This window comes from Triticum aestivum, chromosome 2A (genome assembly GCF_018294505.1).
Source record: "Triticum aestivum cultivar Chinese Spring chromosome 2A, IWGSC CS RefSeq v2.1, whole genome shotgun sequence".
Classification (NCBI taxonomy): domain Eukaryota; kingdom Viridiplantae; phylum Streptophyta; class Magnoliopsida; order Poales; family Poaceae; genus Triticum; species Triticum aestivum.
Window position 1 is genome coordinate 758,019,427 of NC_057797.1, and position 20,049 is coordinate 758,039,475.

Sequence of the window (20,049 nt, forward strand, 5' to 3'; positions counted from 1 at the left end):
TTTTCATTGGGTGTGTAACCATATAAGGTTTTATTCATGTAAACAGAACAACAATTTATTCTCTTACTTAAATGAATAACCGTATTACAATAAACATGATCAAATCATATTCAGGCTCAACGCAAACACCAAATAACACTTATTTAGGTTCAACACTAATCCCGAAATTATAGGGAGTGTGCGATGATGATCATATCAATCTTGGAACCACTTCCAACACACATCGTCACTTCACCCTTAACTAGTCTCTGTTTATTCTGCAACTCCCGTTTCGAGTTACTAATCTTAGCAACTGAACTAGTATCAAATACTGAGGGTTTGCTATAAACATTAGTAAAGTACACATCAATAACATGTATATCAAATATACTTATGTTCACTTTGCCATCCTTCTTATCCGCCAATCACTTGGTGTAGTTCCGCTTCCAGTGACCAGTCCCTTTGCAGTAGAAGCACTTAGTCTCAGGCTTAGGACCAGACTTGGGCTTCTTCACTTGAGCAGCAACTTGCTTGTTGTTCTTCTTGAAGTTCTCCTTCTTCCCTCTGCCCTTTTCTTGAAACTAGTGGTCTTGTCAACCAAGGTTGTCAGAATCGTGATTCTGAATTGAATCGGAGCTCCGATGGTAGGATCGCAAATCGTAGAATCTTCACTATCAGGATCGTAGAAACGTAGATTCTAGAGACTAAAGTCGTAGAATCGGAGGGGTTAGTTTGGATCGTAAAGTCGTAGAATCGTACAATAGAATCGCGATTCTGACAACCTTGTTGTCAACCATCAACACTTGATGTTTTTCTTGATTTCTACCTTCGTTGATTTCAGCATCACGAAGAGCTTGGGAGTTGTTTCCGTTATCCCTTGCATATTATAGTTCATCACGAAGTTCTACTAACTTGGTGATGGTGACTAGAGAATTCTGTCAATCACTATCTTATCTGGAAGATTAACTCCCACTTGATTCAAGCGATTGTAGTACCCAGACAATCTGAGCACATGCTCAGTAGTTGAGCGATTCTCCTCCATCTTTTAGCTATAGAACTTGTTGGAGACTTCATATCTCTCAACTCGGGTATTTGCTTGAAATATTAACTTCAACTCCTGGAACATCTCATATGGTCCATGACGTTCAAAACGTCTTTGAAGTCCCGATTCTAAGCCGTTAAGCATGGTGCACTAAACTATTAAGTAGTCATCATATTTAGCTAGCCAAACGTTCATAACATCAGCATCTGCTCCTGCAATAGGTCTGTCACCTAGCGGTGCATCAAGGACATAATTCCTCTGTGCAGCAATGAGGATAAACCTCAGATCACAGATCCAATCCGCATCATTGCTACTAACATCTTTCAACACAATTTTCTCTAGGAACATATCAAAATAAACACAGGGAAGCAACAACGTGAGCTATTGATCTACAACATAATTTGCAAAATACTACCAGGACTAAGTTCATAATAAATTTAAGTTCAATTTAATCATATTACTTAAGAACTCCCACTTAGATAGACATCCCTCTAATCCTCTAAGTGATCACGTGATCCAAATCAACTAAACCATGTCCGATCATCACGTGAGATGGAGTAGTTTCATTGGTGAACATCACTATGTTGATCATATCTACTATATGATTCACGCTCGACCTTTCGGTCTCCGTGTTCCGAGGCCATATCTGTATATGCTTGGCTCGTTAAGTATAACCTGAGTATTCCGCGTGTGCAACTGTTGTGCACCCGTTGTATTTGAACGTAGAGCCTATCACACCCGATCATCACGTGGTGTCTCAGCATGAAGAACTTTCACAACGGTGCATACTCAGGGAGAACACTTCTTGATAATTAGTGAGAGATCATCTTAAAATGCTACCATCAAACTAAGCAAAAATAAGATGTATAAAAGATAAACATCATATGCAATCAAAATATGTGACATGATATGGCCATCATCATCTTGCTTCTTTGATCTCCATCTCCAAAGTATCGTCATGATTTCCATCGTCACCGGCATGACACCATGATCTCCATCATCTTGATCTATATCAATATGTCATCACATGGTCGTCTCGCCAACTATTGCTCTTGCAACTATTGCTATCGCATAGCGATAAAGTAAAGCAATTATTTGGCGCTTGCATCTTATGCAATAAAGAGACAACCATAAGGCTTTTGCCAGTTGCCGATAACTTCAACAAAACATGATCATCTCATACAACAACTTATATCTCATCACGTTTTGACCATATCACATCACAACATGCCCTGCAAAAACAAGTTAGACGTCATCTACTTTGTTGTTGCAAGTTTTACGTGGCTGCTACGGGCTTAAGCAAGAACCAATCTTACCTATGCATCAAAACCACAATGATAGTTTGTCAAGTTGGTGTTGTTTTAACCTTCGCAAGGACCGGGCGTAGCCACACTTCGTTCAACTAAAGTTGGAGAAACTGTCACCCGCAAGCCACCTATGTGCAAAGCACGTCGGGAGAACCGGTCTCGCGTAATGTCGGTCCGGGCCGCTTCATCCAACAATACCGCCGAATCAAAGTATGACATGCTGGTAAGCAGTATGACTTATATCGCCCACAACTCACTTGTGTTTTATTCGTGCATATAACATCAACACATAAAACCTAGGCTTGGATGCCACTGTTGGGGAACGTAGTAATTTCAAAAAAATTCCTACGCACACGCAAGATCATGGTGATGCATAGCAACAAGAGGGGAGAGTGTTGTCTACGTACCCTCGTAGACCGAAGCGGAAGCGTTGATGCAACGTAGAGGAAGTAGTCGTACGTCTTCCCGGTCCAACCGATCCAAGCACCGTTACTCCGGCACCTCCGAGTTCTTGACACACGTACATCTCGATGACGCACCCCGGGCTCCGATCCAGCAAAGCTTCGGGGAGGAGTTCCGTCAGCACGACGGCGTGGTGACGATCTTGATGTTCAACCGTCGCAGGGCTTCGCCTAAGCACTGCTACAATATGACCGAGGTGGAATATGGTGGAGGGGGGCACCGCACACGGCTAAGGAACGATCATGAAGATCAACTTGTGTGTCATGGGGTGCCCCCCTGCCCCCGTATATAAAGGAGCAAGGGAGAGGGGGCGGCCGACCTAGGAGGGGGCGCGCCAAGGGGAGTCCTACTCCCACCGGGAGTAGGACTCCCTCCTTCCTTGTTGGAGTAGGAGAAGGGGAAAGAGGGGGAGAGGAAGAAGGAAAAGGGGGATGTGCCCCTTGTCCAATTCGGACCAGAGGGGGCCCGCAGGCCTCCTTCCTTTTGGCCTCTCTCCTCTATTCCCGTATGGCCCAATAAGGCCCATATACTCCCCGGCGAATTCCCGTAACTCTCCGGTACTCCAAAACATACCCGAATCACTCGGAACCTTCCCGATGTCCGAATATAGTCGTCCAATATATCGATTTTTACGTCTCGGTCATTTCGAGACTCCTCGTCATGTCGCCGATCTCATCCGGGACTCCGAACTCCTTTGGTACATCAAAACTCATAAACTCATAATATAACTGTCATCGAAACCTTAAGCGTGCGGACCCTACGGTTCGAGAACAATGTAGACATGACCGAGACACGTCTCCAGTCAATAACCAATAGCGGGATCTGGATGCCCATATTGGCTCCTACATATTCTACGAAGATCTTTATCGGTCAGACCGCATAACAACATACGTTGTTCCCTTTGTCATCGGTGTGTTACTTGCCCGAGATTCGATCGTCGGTATCTCAATACCTAGTTCAATCTCGTTACCGGCAAGTCTCTTTACTCGTTCCGTAATACATCATCTCGCAACTAACTCGTTAGTTGCAATGCTTGCAAGGCTTATGTGATGTGCATCACCGAGAGGGCCCATAGATACCACTCCGACAATCAGAGTGACAAATCCTAATCTCGAAATACGCCAACCCAACATGTACCTTTGGAGACACCTGTAGAGCTCCTTTATAATCACCCAGTTACGTTGTGACGTTTGGTAGCACACAAAGTGTTCCTCCGGCAAACGGGAGTTGCATAATCTCATAGTCATAGGAACACGTATAAGTCATGAAGAAAGCAATAGCAACATACTAAACGATCGGGTGCTAAGCTAATGAAATGGGTCATGTCAATCAGATCATTCACCTAATGATGTGATCCCCTTAATCAAATAACAACTCTTTGTCAATGGTTAGGAAACATAACCATTTTTGATTAACGAGCTAGTCAAGTAGAGGCATACTAGTGACACTCTGTTTGTCTGTGTATTCACACATGTACTATGTTTCCGGTTAATACAATTCTAGCATGAATAATAAACATTTATCATGATATAAGGAAATAAATAATAACTTTATTATTGCCTCTAGGGCATATTTCCTTCACTACGGGTATCTCCGAAAGTGTCTGTTGAGTTGGCACGAATCGAGACTGGGATTTTTCACTCCGTGTAACGGAGAGGTATCTCTGGGCCCACTCGGTAGGACATCATCATAATGTGCACAATGTGACCAAGGAGTTGATCACGGGATGATGTGTTACGGAACGAGTAAAGAGACTTGCCGGTAACGAGATTGAACGAGGTATCGGGATACCGACGATCGAATCTCAGGCAAGTATCGTATCGATAGACAAAGGGAATTATATACGGGATTGATTAAATCCTCGACATCGTGGTTCATCTGATGAGATCATCGTGGAACATGTGGGAGACAACATGGGTATCCAGATCCCGCTGTTGGTTATTGACCGGAGAGTCGTCTCGGTCGTGTCTGCATGTCTCCCGAACCCGTAGGGTCTACACACTTAAGGTTCGGTGACGCTAGAGTTGTAGAGATATTAGTATGCGGTAAACCGAAAGTTGTTTGGAGTCCCGGATGAGATCCTGGACGTCACGAGAAGTTCCGGAATGGTCCGGATGTAAATATTCATATATAGGAAGTCCAATTTCGGCCACCGGGAGAGTTTCGGGAGTCATCGGTATTGTACCGGGACCACCGAAAGGGTCCCGGGGGTCCACCGGGTGGGGCCACCACTACTAGGAAAAGGGCTATAGATGGAATTGACACTAATGGCGCACCAGACATGTGGTGCGCCATTACTATATACTAATGGCGCACCATGTGTTGGTGCGCCATTAGTGTGTAAACACTAATGGCGCACCACATCCACGGTGCGCCATTAGTAAAAAAAATTTAAAAAATTTCATCAAAACTAGTAATGGCGCACCGTGGGAGTGGTGCGCCACTACTAGTTGAACTAGTAATGGCGCACCACTCCCACGGTGCGCCATTAGTAAAAAAAGTTTATTTAATTTTTTTTCAAAACTACTAATGGCGCACCGTGGGAGTGGTGCGCCATTACTAGTTCAACTAGTAATGGCGCACCACCCCCACGGTGCGCCATTAGTAACTTGGCCACCACTTCCACCGAATGCACCCCCCCTGAACCGCCTTTTCAGTTTAAAAAAATAAACAAAAATGATGGAAATGTCAAAAAAATAAAAGAAAATAAGTTTCCCATGTGATATGTGGTCTAGTTGTTGTGAAAATTTACAAATATGAATTTCGACTTTATTTGTGAAATCTCTCGAGAATTTGTAAAATGGGCATAACTTTTGCGTACGAACTCGGATGAAAAAGTTTTTTATATGAAAAATCATCTACTCGAAAAGTTACATCCGAATTTAATGGGAGGAACCCCGTTAAAATTTTTGAAAATCCTCAAAAACCTAACAGAAAAAAGATACGGGGCTTTTAAGATCTGGAGAGGCAAAAAAATTCAAAAAAATCAAACTTACTAATGGTACACCTACCCATGGTGCGCCATTACTATCTTCCCGCCTTCAAAATTCAAAATAAGTCAAAAAGAAAAAAAAGTTACTAATGGCACACCTGCCCATGATGCGCCATTAGTATCTTCCCGCCTTCAAAATTCAAAATAAATAAAAAAAAATAAAAAAAAGTTAGTAATGGCGCACCTGCCCGCGGTGCGCCATTACTATGCCATATATATGGCTGGGCGTGGTCCTCTCCTCCTTCATTTTTCTCCTCCACTCCACCTCTCCTCCACTCCATCTCCTCCTCTCCTCCACTCCATCTTCCCTTCTCTCCTCCACCATACTACCCTCCTCCTCTCTGGCGACCTCCTCCTCCTCCTCTCCGGCGACCTCCTCCTCCTCTCCGGCGACCTCCTCCTCCTCTCTGGCGACCTCCTCCTCCCTCCTCTCCTCCCCTCCCCTCCCCTCACGGTTTCTCCACCCTCCTCTCCGGTGAGATCCTCCTCCCTCCTCTCCTCCCATCCCCTCATGGTTTCTCCTTCCTCCTTTCCGATGCTCCGGTGAACTCCTCTCCGGCGACCTCCTCCTCCTCCTCCTCTCCGGCGACCTCCTCCTCCTCCTCTCCGGTGATGTAGGGGAGCGCCTCTCCGGTGACCTCCTCCTCCTCCTCCTCCTCTCCGGCGAACTCCTCTCCGGCAAAAGAACACGACAAAAGAACGGACAAGATCCAAAAACAGGAACAAAATTTGAAATAATATCGTGCCAAAAAACGAGCAAAAAATGGGCAAAAAATCATGATCCAGATCCAAATTCAAAATTCAAAAATAGTAATGGCATACGGTGGGGGTTAGACGGTGCGCCACTACTATTTTCCCGCCTTCAAAATTCAAAAATACTAATGGCGCACCAGTGGCCTATACTAATGGCGCACCGTGGCCTATACTAATGGCGCACCAGTGGTGCGCCATTAGTATACCAGATACTAATGGCGCACCAGTGGTGCGCCATTAGTAAAAAATACTAGTGGCGTGATACTAATGGCGCACCAGTGACGCGCCATTAGTAGGCAAAACTGGTGCGCCATTAGTAGCCCTTTTCCTAGTAGTGCACCTATCCCGGAGGGCCCCATGGGCGGAAGGGGCGTGGGAACCAGCCCCTGGTGGGTTGGTGCGCCCCCTTGGGCCTCCCATGCGCCTAGGGTTGGAAACCCTAAGGGGTGGGGGCGCCTCCACTTGGCTTGGAGGCCAAGCCACCCCTAGGTCTGCCGCCCCCCTCCCTAGATGGGATCTACAAGGGGCCGGCGCCCCCTAGGCCCCTATATATAGTGGAGGGGAGGGAGGGCAGCCGCACCTGAAGCCCTAGCGCCTCCCTCCCTCCCGTGACACCTCTTCCTCCCCTATTGTGCTTGGTGAAGCCCTGCCGGGATCCTGCTACTTCAACCACCACGCCGTCGTGCTGCTGGATCTCCATCAACTTCTCCTCCCCCTTGCTGGATCAAGGAGGAGACGTCTCCGCTCCGTACGTGTTTTGAACGCGGAGGTGCCGTCCGTTCGGCGCTAGGATCATCGGTGATTTGGATCACGACGAGTACGACTCCATCAACCCTGTTCTCTTGAACGCTTCCGCTTAGCGATCTTCAAGGGTATGAAGATGCACTCCCTCTCTCTCGTTGCTAGATGACTCCATAGATTGATCTTGGTGATGAGTAGAAAATTTTAAATTTCTTCTACGATCCCCAACAGTTGCCGTCGAGGATAACAAGATGGGGTTTATTTCATATTGCATGAATTTATCTCTCTACATCATGTCATCTTGCTTAAGGTGTTACTCTATTTTTAACTTAATACTCTAGATGCATGCTGGATAGCGGTCGATGAGTGGAGTAATAGTAGTAGATGCAAAATCGTTTCGATCTACTTGTCACGGACGTGATGCCTATATAGATGATCATGCCTAGATATTCTCATAATTATACACAATTCTATCAATTGCTCAACAGTAATTTGTTCACCCACCGTAGAATACTTATGTGTAGGACCTTGAAGTAGATGTGTCTAGAGGGGGGGTGATTAGATACTTAATGCTAAAGTTGCAATTTTTAAGTTTTTTCGGTTTAAGTGGAGTTTAGGCATAATTTCAACATTCACAATACATATCAAGCAAGCGTGCAAAGAGTATATAAGCAGCGGAAAGTAAATCATGCAACTTGCAAGAATGTAAAGGGAAGGTTTTGGAGAATTCAAACACAATTGGAGACACGGATGTTTTTCCCGTGGTTCGGATAGGTGGTGCTATCCTACATCCACGTTGATGGAGACTTCAACCCACGAAGGGTAATGGTTGCGCGAGTCCACGGAGGGCTCCACCCACGAAGGGTCCACGAAGAAGCAACCTTGTCTATCCCACCATGGCCATCGCCCACGAAGGACTTGCCTCACTAGCGGTAGATCTTCACGAAGTAGGCGATCTCCTTGCCCTTACAAACTCCTTAGTTCAACTCCACAATCTTGTCGGAGGCTCCCAAGTGACACCTAGCCAATCTAGGAGACACCACTCTCCAAGAAGTAACAAATGGTGTGTAGGTAATGAACTCCTTGCTCTTGTGCTTCAAATGATAGTCTCCCCAACACTCAACTCTCTCTCATAGGATTTGGATCTGGTGGAAAGAAGGTTTGAGTGGAAAGAAACTTGGGGAAGGCTAGAGATCAAGATTCATATGGTAGGAATGGAATATCTTGGTCTCAATACATGAGTAGGTAGTTCTCTCTCAGAACATATGAGTTGGAAGTGTAGATGTGTTCTGATGGCTCTCTCCACGAATGAAGAGGAGGTGGAGGGGTATTTATAGCCTCCACACAAAATCCAACCATTACACACAATTTACCAATCTCGGTGGGACCGAATCAACAAACTCGGTCGGACCGAAAAGGTAAACCTAGTGACCGTTAGAGATTTTCGGTGGGACCGACTGGATCAACTCGGTGGGACCGATGTGCTAGGGTTAGGGTAAATCCAAAACTTGGTTTGACCGATTACTCAAACTCGGTGGGACCGATTTGGGTAATAAGTGAAACAGAGAGTTGGCCAAGCAAACTCGGTGGGACCGATTGCATATCTCGGTGGGACCGAAAATATTGCAACAGGTAACAGAGAGTTTGCAAGCCCATCTCGGTGAGACCGAGATCCCCATTGGTAGAACCGAATTGCTAGGGTTTGGCAGTGGCTTATGACAAGTGAAACTCGGTGGCGCCGGATAGAAAGAATCGGTAGGACCGAGTTTGGCTTAGGGTTTAGGTCATATGTGGATATGGGAAAGTAGTTGAGGGTTTTGGAGCATATCACTAAGCACATGAAGCAAGAGGCTCATTCAGCAACACCTCATCCCTCCTTGATAGTATTGGCTTTTCCTATGGACTCAATGTGATCTTGGATCACTAAAATGTAAAATGAAGAGTCTTGAGCTTTAAGCTTTAGCCAATCCTTTGTCCTTAGCATCTTGGAAAGCTTCCCACAACCTTTAGTCCATGCCACTCCATTGTTGAACTTATCTGAAACATACTAGATAGAAATGTTAGTCCAACAAGAGATATGTTGTCATCAATTATCAAAACCACCTGGGGATCACTTGTGTTTTCATTATGCTCTTGAGAGAAGCCACTAGTGAAACCTATGCCCCCCGGGTCTATTCTCATCATATCAAACTCCATCACTTTTATATTGTTTTGCTATTTACTTTGCTATTTACTTTTTACTTTGCATCTTTATATCAAAAATACCAAAAATATTCTATCTATCAGATCTCACTCTCGTAAGTGACCGTGAAGGGCTTGACAACCCCTAATCGCATTGGTTGCGAGTAGCTATCGCTTTGTGCAGGTACGAGGGACTTGAGCGTGGGCTCCTACTGGATTGATACCTTGGTTCTCAAAAACTGAGGGAAATACTTACGCTACTCTGCTTCATCATTCCTTCCTCTTCGGGGAAAACCAATGCAAGCTCAAGACGTAGCAATGCTCACATAAAAGATAAGAATTAAAACATAAAGAGAGCATCATGAAGAATATGACTAGCACATTTAAGTCTAACCGACTTCCTATGCATAGGGATTTTGTGAGCAAACAACTTGTGGGAACAATAATCAACTAGCATAGGAGGGTAAAACAAGCATAACTTCAAAACTTTAAGCACATAGAGAGGAAACTTGATATTATTGCAACTCCTACAAGCATATATTCCTCCCTCATAATAATTTTCAGTAGAATCATGAATGAATTCAACAATATAACTATCACATAAAGCATTATTTTCATGGTCTACAAGCATAGAAATTTTATTACTCTCCACATAAGCAAATTTCTTCTCATGAATAGTAGTGGGAGCAAGCTAAACAAAATAATTATCATGTGAGGCATAATCCAATTGAAAACTAAAATCATGATGACAAGTTTTATAAATATAATCACTACTTTTTATAGCATAAGTATCATCACAATAATCATCATAAGTAGGAGGCATGCTACCATCACTATAAATTTGCATATCAAAACTTGGGAGCCTAAGAATATCATCTTCATTAAAAGTAGCTTCCCCAAGCTTGTGACTTTGCATATCATTAGCATCATGGATATTCAAGGAATTCATACTAACAACATTGCAATCATGCTCATCATTCAAATATTTAGTGCCAAACATTTTAATGCATTCTTCTTCTAACACTTTGGCACAATTTTCCTTTCCATCATACTTACGAAAGATATTAAAAAGATGAAGCATATGAGACAAACTCAATTCCATTTTTTATAGTTTTCTTTTATAAACTAAACTAGTGATAAAACAAGAAACTAAAAGATTCAACTACAAGATCTAAAGATATACCTTCAAGCACTCACCTCCCCGGCAACGGCGCCAGAAAAGAGCTTGATGTCTACTACACAACCTTCTTCTTGTAGACGTTGTTGGGCCTCCAAGTGCAGAGGTTTGTAGGACAGTAGCAAATTTCCCTCAAGTGGATGACCTAAGGTTTATTAATCCGTAGGAGGCGTAGTATGAAGATGGTCTCTCTCAAGCAACCCTGCAACCAAATAACAAAGAGTCTCTTGTGTCCCCAACACACCCAATACAATGGTAAATTGTATAGGTGCACTAGTTCGGCGAAGAGATGGTGATACAAGTGGTATATGGATAGTAGATAAAGGTATTTGTAATCTGAAATTATAAAAACAGCAAGGTAACTAATGATAAAAGTGAGCGTAAACGGTACTGCAATGCGTTGAAACAAGGCCTAGGGCTCATACTTTCACTAGTGTAAGTCCTCTCAACAATAATAACATAATTGGATCACATAAATATCCCTCAACATGCAACAAAGAGTCACTCCAAAGTCACTAATAGCAGAGAACAAACGAAGAGATTATGGTAGGGTACGAAACCACCTCAAAGTTATTCTTTCCAATCAATCCGTTGGGCTATTCCTATAAGTGTCACAAACAGCCCTAGAGTTCGTACTAGAATAACTCCTTAAGACACAAATCAACCAAAACCCTAATGTCACCTAGATACTCCAATGTCACCTCAAGTATCCATGGGTATTTATACGATATGCATCACACAATCTTAGATTCATCTATTCAACCAACACACAGAACCTCAAAGAGTGCCCCAAAGTTTCTAGCGGAGAATCACGACGAAAACGTGTGCCAACCACTATGCATAGGTTCATGGGCGGAACCCGCAAGTTGATCACCAAAACATACATCAAGTGAATCACGTGGTATCCCATTGTCACCATAGATACGCACGGCAAGACATACATCATGTGTTCTCAAATCTTTAAAGACTCAATCCTATAAGATAATTCAAAGGGGAAACTCAATACATTACAAGAGAGTAGAGGGGGGAAGAAACATCATAGGATCCAAATATGATAGCAAAGCTCGCGATACATCAAGATCGTATCACCTCAAGAACACGAGAGAGAGAGAGAGCGAGAGAGATCAAACACATAGCTACTGGTACATACCCTCAGCCCTGAGGGAGAACTACTCCCTCCTCGTCATGGAGAGCACCGGGATGATGAAGATGGCCACCGGAGAGGGATTGCCCCCTCCGGCAGGGTGCCAGAACGGGTCTAGATTGGCTTTCGGTGGCTACGGAGGATTCTGGCGCCGGAACTCCCGATCTATTGTGCTCCCGTGCATTTTTAGGGTATATGGAGATATATAGGCGGAAGAAGTACGTCAGGGGGGCCACAAGGGGCCCACGAGGGTGGAGGGCGCGCCCTAGGGGGGTGGGCGCGCCCCCTACCTCGTGGCCTCCTCGAAGCTTCCCTTACGTGCACTTCAAGTTTTCTGGGCTTCTTTCCTTACAAAAATGGGTTCCGTGAAGTTTGAGGTCAATTGGACTCCGTTTGGTTTTCCTTTTCTTCGAAACCCTAAAACAACGTAAAAACAAAAACTGTCACTGGGGTCTGGGTTAATAGGTTAGTCCCAAAAATAATATAAAAGTGTATAATAAAGCCCATAAACATCCAAAACAGAAGATAATATAGCATGGAGCAATCAAAAATTATAGATACGTTGGAGACATATCAACAACCCCAATGACAAGCCAAGCAATTGTTTCATACTTTTGACATTCTCAAAACTTTTTCAATCTTCACGCAATACATGAGCGTGAGCCATGGATATAGCACTATAGGTGGAATAGAGTGGTGGTTGTGGAGAAGACAAAAAGGGGAGGATAGTCTCACATCAACCAGGAGTATCAATGGGCTATGGAGATGCCCACGAATAGATATCAATGTGAGTGAGTAGGGATTGCCATGCAACGGATGCACTAGAGCTATAAGTATATGAAAGCTCAAAAATAAACTAAGTGGGTGTGCATCCAACTTGCTTGCTCATGAAGACCTAGGGAAATTTGAGGAAGCCCATCATTGGAATATACAAGCCAAGTTCTATAATGAAAGATTCCCACTAGTATATGAAAGTGATAACATGAGGGACTCTCTACTATGAAGATCATGGTGCTACTTTGAAGCACAAGTGTGGTAAAAGGACAGTAACATTGTCCCTTCTCTCTTTTTCTCTCATTTTTTGGGCCTTTCCTTCTTTTTTTTTAATTTTTCGTCTAGAGTCTCATCCCGACTTGTGGGGGAATCATAGTCTCCATTATCCTTTCCTCACTGGGACAATGCTCTAATAATGATGATCATCACACTTTTATTTTTCTTACAACTCAACAATTACAACTCAATACTTAGAACAAAATATGACTCTATGTGAATGCCTCCGGCGGTGTACCGGGATATGCAATGACTCATGAGTGACATGTATGAAAGAATTATGAATGGTGGCTTTGCCACAAATACGATGTCGACTACATGATCATGCTAAGCAATATGACAATGATGGAGTGTGTCATAATCAGGTGGAAAGTTGCATGGCAATATATCTCGGAATGGCTATGGAAATGCCATAATAGGTAGGTATGGTGGCTTTTTTGAGGAAGGTATATGGTGGGTGTATGATACCGGTGAAAGGTACGCGGTATTAGAGAGGCTAGCAAAGGTGGAAGGGTGAGAGTGCGTATAATCCATGGACTCAACATTAGTCATAAAGAACTCATATACTTATTGCAAAAATCTACAAGTTATCAAAGAAAAGTATTACACGCATGCTCCTAGGGGGATAGATTGGTAGGAAAAGACCATCGCTCGTCCCCGACCGCCACTCATAAGGAAGATAATCAATAAATAAATCATGCTCCGACTTCATCACATAACAGTTCACCATACGTGCGTGCTACGGGAATCACAAACTTCAACACAAGTATTTTCCAAATTCACAACTACTCAACTAGCCTGACTTTAATATCACCATCTCTATATCTCAAAACAATTATCAAGTATCAAACTTATCATAGTATTCAACACACTCATAGGAAAGTTTTATTATTAATCTTGTATACCAAGCATATTAAGATTTTAAGCAAATTACCATGCTATTTAAGACTCTCAAAATAATCTAAGTGAAGCATGAGAGATCAATAGTTTCTATAAAACAAATCCACCACCGTGCTCTAAAAGGATATAAGTGAAGTACTAGAGCAAAATTATATAATTCAAAAGATATAAGCGAAGCACATAGAGTATTCTGACAAATTCCAAATCATGTATGGCTCTCTCAAAAGGTGTGTACAGCAAGGATTATTGTGGTAAACTAATAAATAAAGACTCAAATCATACAAGACGCTCCAAGCAAAACACATATCATGTGGTAAATAAAAATATAGCTCCAAGTAAAGTTACCGATAGAAGTAGACGAAAGAGGGGATGCCTTCTGGGGCATCCCCAAGCTTTGGCTTTTAGGTGTCCTTAGATTGTCTTTGGGGTTCCATGGGCATCCCCAAGCTTAGGCTATTGCCAGTCCTTGTTCCATAATCCATCAAATCTTTACCCAAAACTTGAAAACTTCACAACACAAAACTTAAATTAGAAATCCCGTGTGCTCCGTTAGAGAAAGAAAACAAAAGATCACTTCAAGCTACTCTAATGAACTCATTATTTATTTATATTGGTGTTATACCTACTGTATTCCAACTTATCTATGGTTTATAAACTATTTTACTAGCCATAGATTCATCAAAATAAGCAAACAACACACGAAAAACAGAATCTGTCAAAAACAGAACAGTCTGTAGTAATCTGTAGCTAGCGCAAGATCTGGAACCCCAAAAATTATAAAATAAACTTCTGGACTTGAGGAATTTATCTATTAATCATATTCAAAAATAATTAACTAAATATCACTCTCCAAATAAAAATGACAGCAGTTTTCGTGAGCGCTAAAGTTTCTGTTTTTTACAGCAAGTTCAACAAGACTTTCCCCAAGTCTTCCCAACGGTTGTACTTGGCACAAACACTAATTAAACACAAAAAACACAACCTAAACAGAGGCTAGATAAATTATTTATTACTATAGAGGAGCAAAAAGCAAGGAATAAAAAAATTGGGTTGCCTCCCAACAAGCGCTATTGTTTAACGCCCCTAGCTAGGCATAACAAGCAAGAATAGATCTAGGTATTGGCATCTTTGGTAGGCAATCCATAAGTGGCTCTCATGATAGTTTCATATGGTAATTTTATTTTCTTTCTTCGAAAGTGTTCCATGCCCTTTTTTAATGGAAATTGAAATCTAATATTCCCTTCCTTCATATCAATAATCGCACCAACCGTTCTAAGGAAAGGTCTACCAAGAATAATAGGGCAAGAAGGATTGCAATCTATATCAAGAACAATGAAATCTACGGGCACATAATTCCTATTTGCAATAATAAGAACATCATTAATTCTTCCCATAGGTTTCTTAATAGTGGAATCCGCAAGATGCAAGTTTAGAGAGCAATCATCAAAATTACGGAAATCTAGTAAATCACACAAAGTCTTGGGAATAGTAGAGACACTAGCACCCAAATCACACAAAGCATAGCATTCATGATCTTTAATTTTAATTTTAATTGTTGGTTCCCACTCATCATAAAGTTTTCTAGGGATAGAAACTTCCAATTCAAGTTTTTCTTCATAAGATTGCATCAAGGCATCAACGATATGTTTAGTAAACGCTTTATTTTGACTATAAGCCTGAGGAGAATTTAGCACGGATTGCAACAAGGAAATACAATCAATCAAAGAGCAATTTTCATAGTTAAATTCCTTGAAATCCATAATTTCTAGCAACATCTAGGGTTTTAATTTCTTCAATCCCACTTTTATTAAATTTAGCATCAAGATCAAGAAATTCTGATTTCTTGGAACGCCTTCTAGGTAAAGGTGGATCATATTCAGTCCCATCATTATCAAGATTCATATTGCAAAACAAAGATTTAATAGGGTACACATCAATAACTTTTAGATCTTCATCTTTATTCTCATAGGAACTAGAAGAACACGCTCTTATAAAGGCATCTTTCTTAGCACGCATCCTAGCGGTTCTTTCTTTGCACTCATCAATGGAAATTCTCATGGCTTTGAGAGACTCATTGATATCATGCTTAGGTGTAATAAATCTAAGTTTCAAAGAATCAACATCAAGAGCAATTCTATCAACGTTCCTAGCCAAATCATCAATCTTAAGAAATTTTCTTCAATCATAGCGTTAAAATTCTTTTGCGAAGTAATAAATTCTTTAATATTAGATTCAAAATCAGAGGGCATATTGTCGGAGTAAATAGCCATGGGTAGCCTAGCCGGCTTCCCCTGGCCCTTCTGAAAAAATTACGAGCCCCTCCGGCTCTCAAGAATCCAAGACGTGGGGCCGCCTTCCCCTTGCCGGCTGTCTCCCAGGCCGGCTATCAGAAGGCGGCCCGACTTTGGCCCTCGTGAAGAAAGCCACGGGAGGGCCGGCTTCGAGAAGCCGGCCGCGAGGAGGCCAACTCCAAGAAGCCGGCTCCCACAAAGTGGTCAAGACCGTACCCTCAAAGTTTGCATCCACCTAACGGCGATGTGACGGGGTGTGGCTGCAGTGAAGCCTGCCACCCCCGAATCCCGGAGCACGACTGGCACAGTGCGCCGTACGGGTGGCCATGACCCGTCCGGCGCGGCACTGTTGCGACGCTGACCTTGATGTCATCCACGATGGATTACCAGTACGGCCCACAGGTGTGGGCCCCTTCGGGCAGAGAGACACCCTAAGGCGGCCGTGCATCCCCAGTCGGCCCGAGACAAAGCCGGCTCTCCATAGCCGGCATGCCGCCTCCTTCGAAGGAGACGCCCCATTAAGGAGACAAGACACGGTGAGGCTACAGTGAGCACCCGCCGGACGGCGGCACTGTAGCCACGCCTACCTTGACGAAGCCCTCGTCACCAGGATTGAGCAACAGTAACTAGCCGCCGACAAGGCCTTGGATAGTGGGGCCTGCCTGTCGGCCGAGGAGCTGGCAGCCGGCGGGATCCACCAGCCGGTGGGCCCCAGCAGTCGGCGCAGAAGCCGGCGAGCGTAGTCACAGACGGCTGGGCCCTGCACCCAGCCGGATTACCATTGTACCACCGGGGGTAGGCCTATATAATGTTGGAAATATGCCCTAGAGGCAATAACAAATTAGTTATTATTATATTTCTTGTTCATGATAATCGTTTATTATCCATGCTATAATTGTATTGATAGGAAACTCAGATACATGTGTGGATACATAGACAACACCATGTCCCTAGTAAGCCTCTAGTTGACTAGCTCGTTGATCAATAGATGGTTATGGTTTCCTCACCATGGACATTGGATGTCGTTGATAACGGGATCACATCATTAGGAGAATGATGTGATGGACAAGACCCAATCCTAATCCTAGCACAAAGATCGTGTAGTTCATATGCTAAAGCTTTTATAATGTCAAGTATCGTTTCCTTAGACCATGAGATTGTGCAACTCCCGAAAATCGTAGGAATGCTTTGGGTGTACCAAACGTCACAACGTAACTGGGTGGCTATAAAGGTACACTACGGGTATCTCCGAAAGTGTCTGTTGGGTTGGCACGAATCGAGACTGGGATTTGTCACTCCATGTGACGGAGAGGTATCTCTGGGCCCACTCGGTAGGACATCATCATATGCGCAATGTGACCAACGAGTTGATCACGGGATGATGTGTTACGGAACGAGTAAAGAGACTTGCTGGTAATGAGATTGAACAAGGTATCGAGATACCGACGATCGAATCTCGGGCTAGTGCAATACCGCTAGACAAAGGGAATTGAATACGGGATTGATTGAATCCTTGACATCGTGGTTCAGCCGATGAGATCATCATGGAACATGTGGGAGCCAACATGGGTATCCAGATCCCGCTGTTGGTTATTGGCCGGAGAGGTGTCTCGGTCATGTCTACATGGTTCCCGAACCCGTAGGGTCTACACACTTAAGGTTCGGTGACACTAGGGTTATAGGGAATAGATGTACGTGGTTACCGAATGTTGTTCGGAGTTCCGGATGAGATCCCAGACGTCATGAGGAGTTCCGGAATGGTCCGGAGGTAAAGATTTATATATGGGAAGTCATCATACGGTCACCGGAATAATTCAGGGGGTTGTCGGTATTGTACCGGGATCACCGAAGGGGTTCCGGAGGTCCACCGGGGGGGTCCACCTGCCCCGGAGGGCCCTATGGGCTGTCTGTGGAGAGGGACCAGCCTCTTAGTGGGCTGGGCGCCTCCCCCCTATGGCCCATGCGCCTAGGGTTTTGGGGGAACCCTAAAGGGGGGCGCCTCCTTGCCTTGGGCGGCAAGGCAACCCCCCTGGCCGCTGCACCCTCCTCAGATTGGATCTGAGGGGGCCTGCCCCCCTCTCCCTTGCCCCTATATATGTGGGAGGTGGGAAGGCAGCCGCACCTAAGTTCTGGCGCGGCCCTCCCCCTCTCCCAAGTCCTCCTCCTCTCCCGCGGTGCTTGGCGAAGCCCTGCAGGATTGCCACGCTCCTCCTTCACCACCACGCCGTCGTGCTGCTGCTGGACGGAGTCTTCCCCAACCTCTCCTTCTCCCCTTGCTGGATCAAGGCGTGGGAGACGTCATCGGGCTGCATGTGTGTTGAACGCGGAGGTGTCGTCTGTTTGGCACTAGGATCATCGGTGATTTGGATCATGACGAGTACGACTCCATCAACCCCGTTCACTTGAACGGTTCCGCTTAGCGATATACAAGGGTATGTAGATGCACTCTCCTTCCCTTTGTTGCTAGATTACTCCATAGATTGATCTTGGTGATGCGTAGAAAATTTTGAATTTCTACTACGATCCCCAATAGTGGCATCATGAGCTAGGTCTATGCGTAGTTTCTATGCATGAGTAGAACAAAAAGTAGTTGTGGGCGTCGATTTTGTCAATTTACTTGCCGTTACTAGTCTTATCTTGATTCGGCGGCATCGTGGGATGAAGCGGCCCGGACCGACCTTACACGTACTCTTACGTGAGACAGGTTCCACCGACTGACATGCACTAGTTGCATAAGGTGGCTAGCGGGTGTCTGTCTCTCCCACTTTAGTCGGATCGGATTCAATGAAAAGGGTCCTTATGAACGGTAAATAGAAATTGGCATATCACATTGTGGTTTTCGCGTAGGTAAGAAACATTCTTGCTAAGCAACCTATAGCAGCCACGTAAAAATTTGCAACAACAATTAGAGGACGTCTAACTTGTTTTTGCAGCATATGACGTGTGATGTGATATGGCCAAAAGGATGTGATGAATGATATATGTGATGTATGAGATTGATCATGTTCTTGTAATAGGAATCACAACTTGCATGTCGATGAGTATGACAACCGGCAGGAGCCATAGGAGTTGTCTTAATTTATTTATGACCTGCGTGTCAACATAAACGTCATGTAATTACTTTACTTTATTGCTAACCATTAGTTGTAGTAGTAGAAGTAATAGTTGGCGAGACAACTTCATGAAGACACGATGATGGAGATCATGGTGTCATGCCGGTGACGATGATGATCATGGAGCCCCGAAGATGGAGATCAAAAGGAGCAAAATGATATTGGCAATATCATGTCACTATTTGATTGCATGTGATGTTTATCATATTTTACATCTTATTTTCTTAGAACGACGATAGCTTAAATAAGATGATCCCTCACTAAAATTTCAAGAAAAGTGTTCTCCCTAATTGTGCACCGTTGCGAAGGTTTGTTGTTTCGAAGCACCACGTGATGATCGGGTGTGATAGATTCTAATGTTTGAATACAACGGGTGTTGACGAGCCTAGCATGTACAGACATGGCCTCGGAACACGGAGGACCGAAAGGTCGAACATGAGTCGTATAGAAGATGCGATCAACATGAGATGTTCACCGATGATGACTAGTCCGTCTCACGTGATGATCGGACACGGCCTAGTCGATTCAGATCATGTATCACTTAGATGACTAGAGGGATGTCTATCTGAGTGGGAGTTCATGAAATAATCAGATGAACTCAATTATCATGAACATAGTCAAAAGGACTTTGCAAATTATATCGTAGCTTACGCTTTAGTTCTACTGTTTTAGATATGTTCCTAGAGAAAAATTTAGTTGAAAGTTGATAGTAGCAATTATGCGGACTGGGTCTGTATACTGAGGATTGTCCTCATTGCTGCGCAGAAGGATTATGTCCTTAATGCACCGCTCAGTGAGCTGAACCTCAAGCGTCAGTTGTAGATGTTGCGAACATCTGACATACACGTTTTGATGACTACATGATAGTTCAGTGCGTAATGCTAAATGGTTTAGAATTGAGGCACCAAAGATGTTTT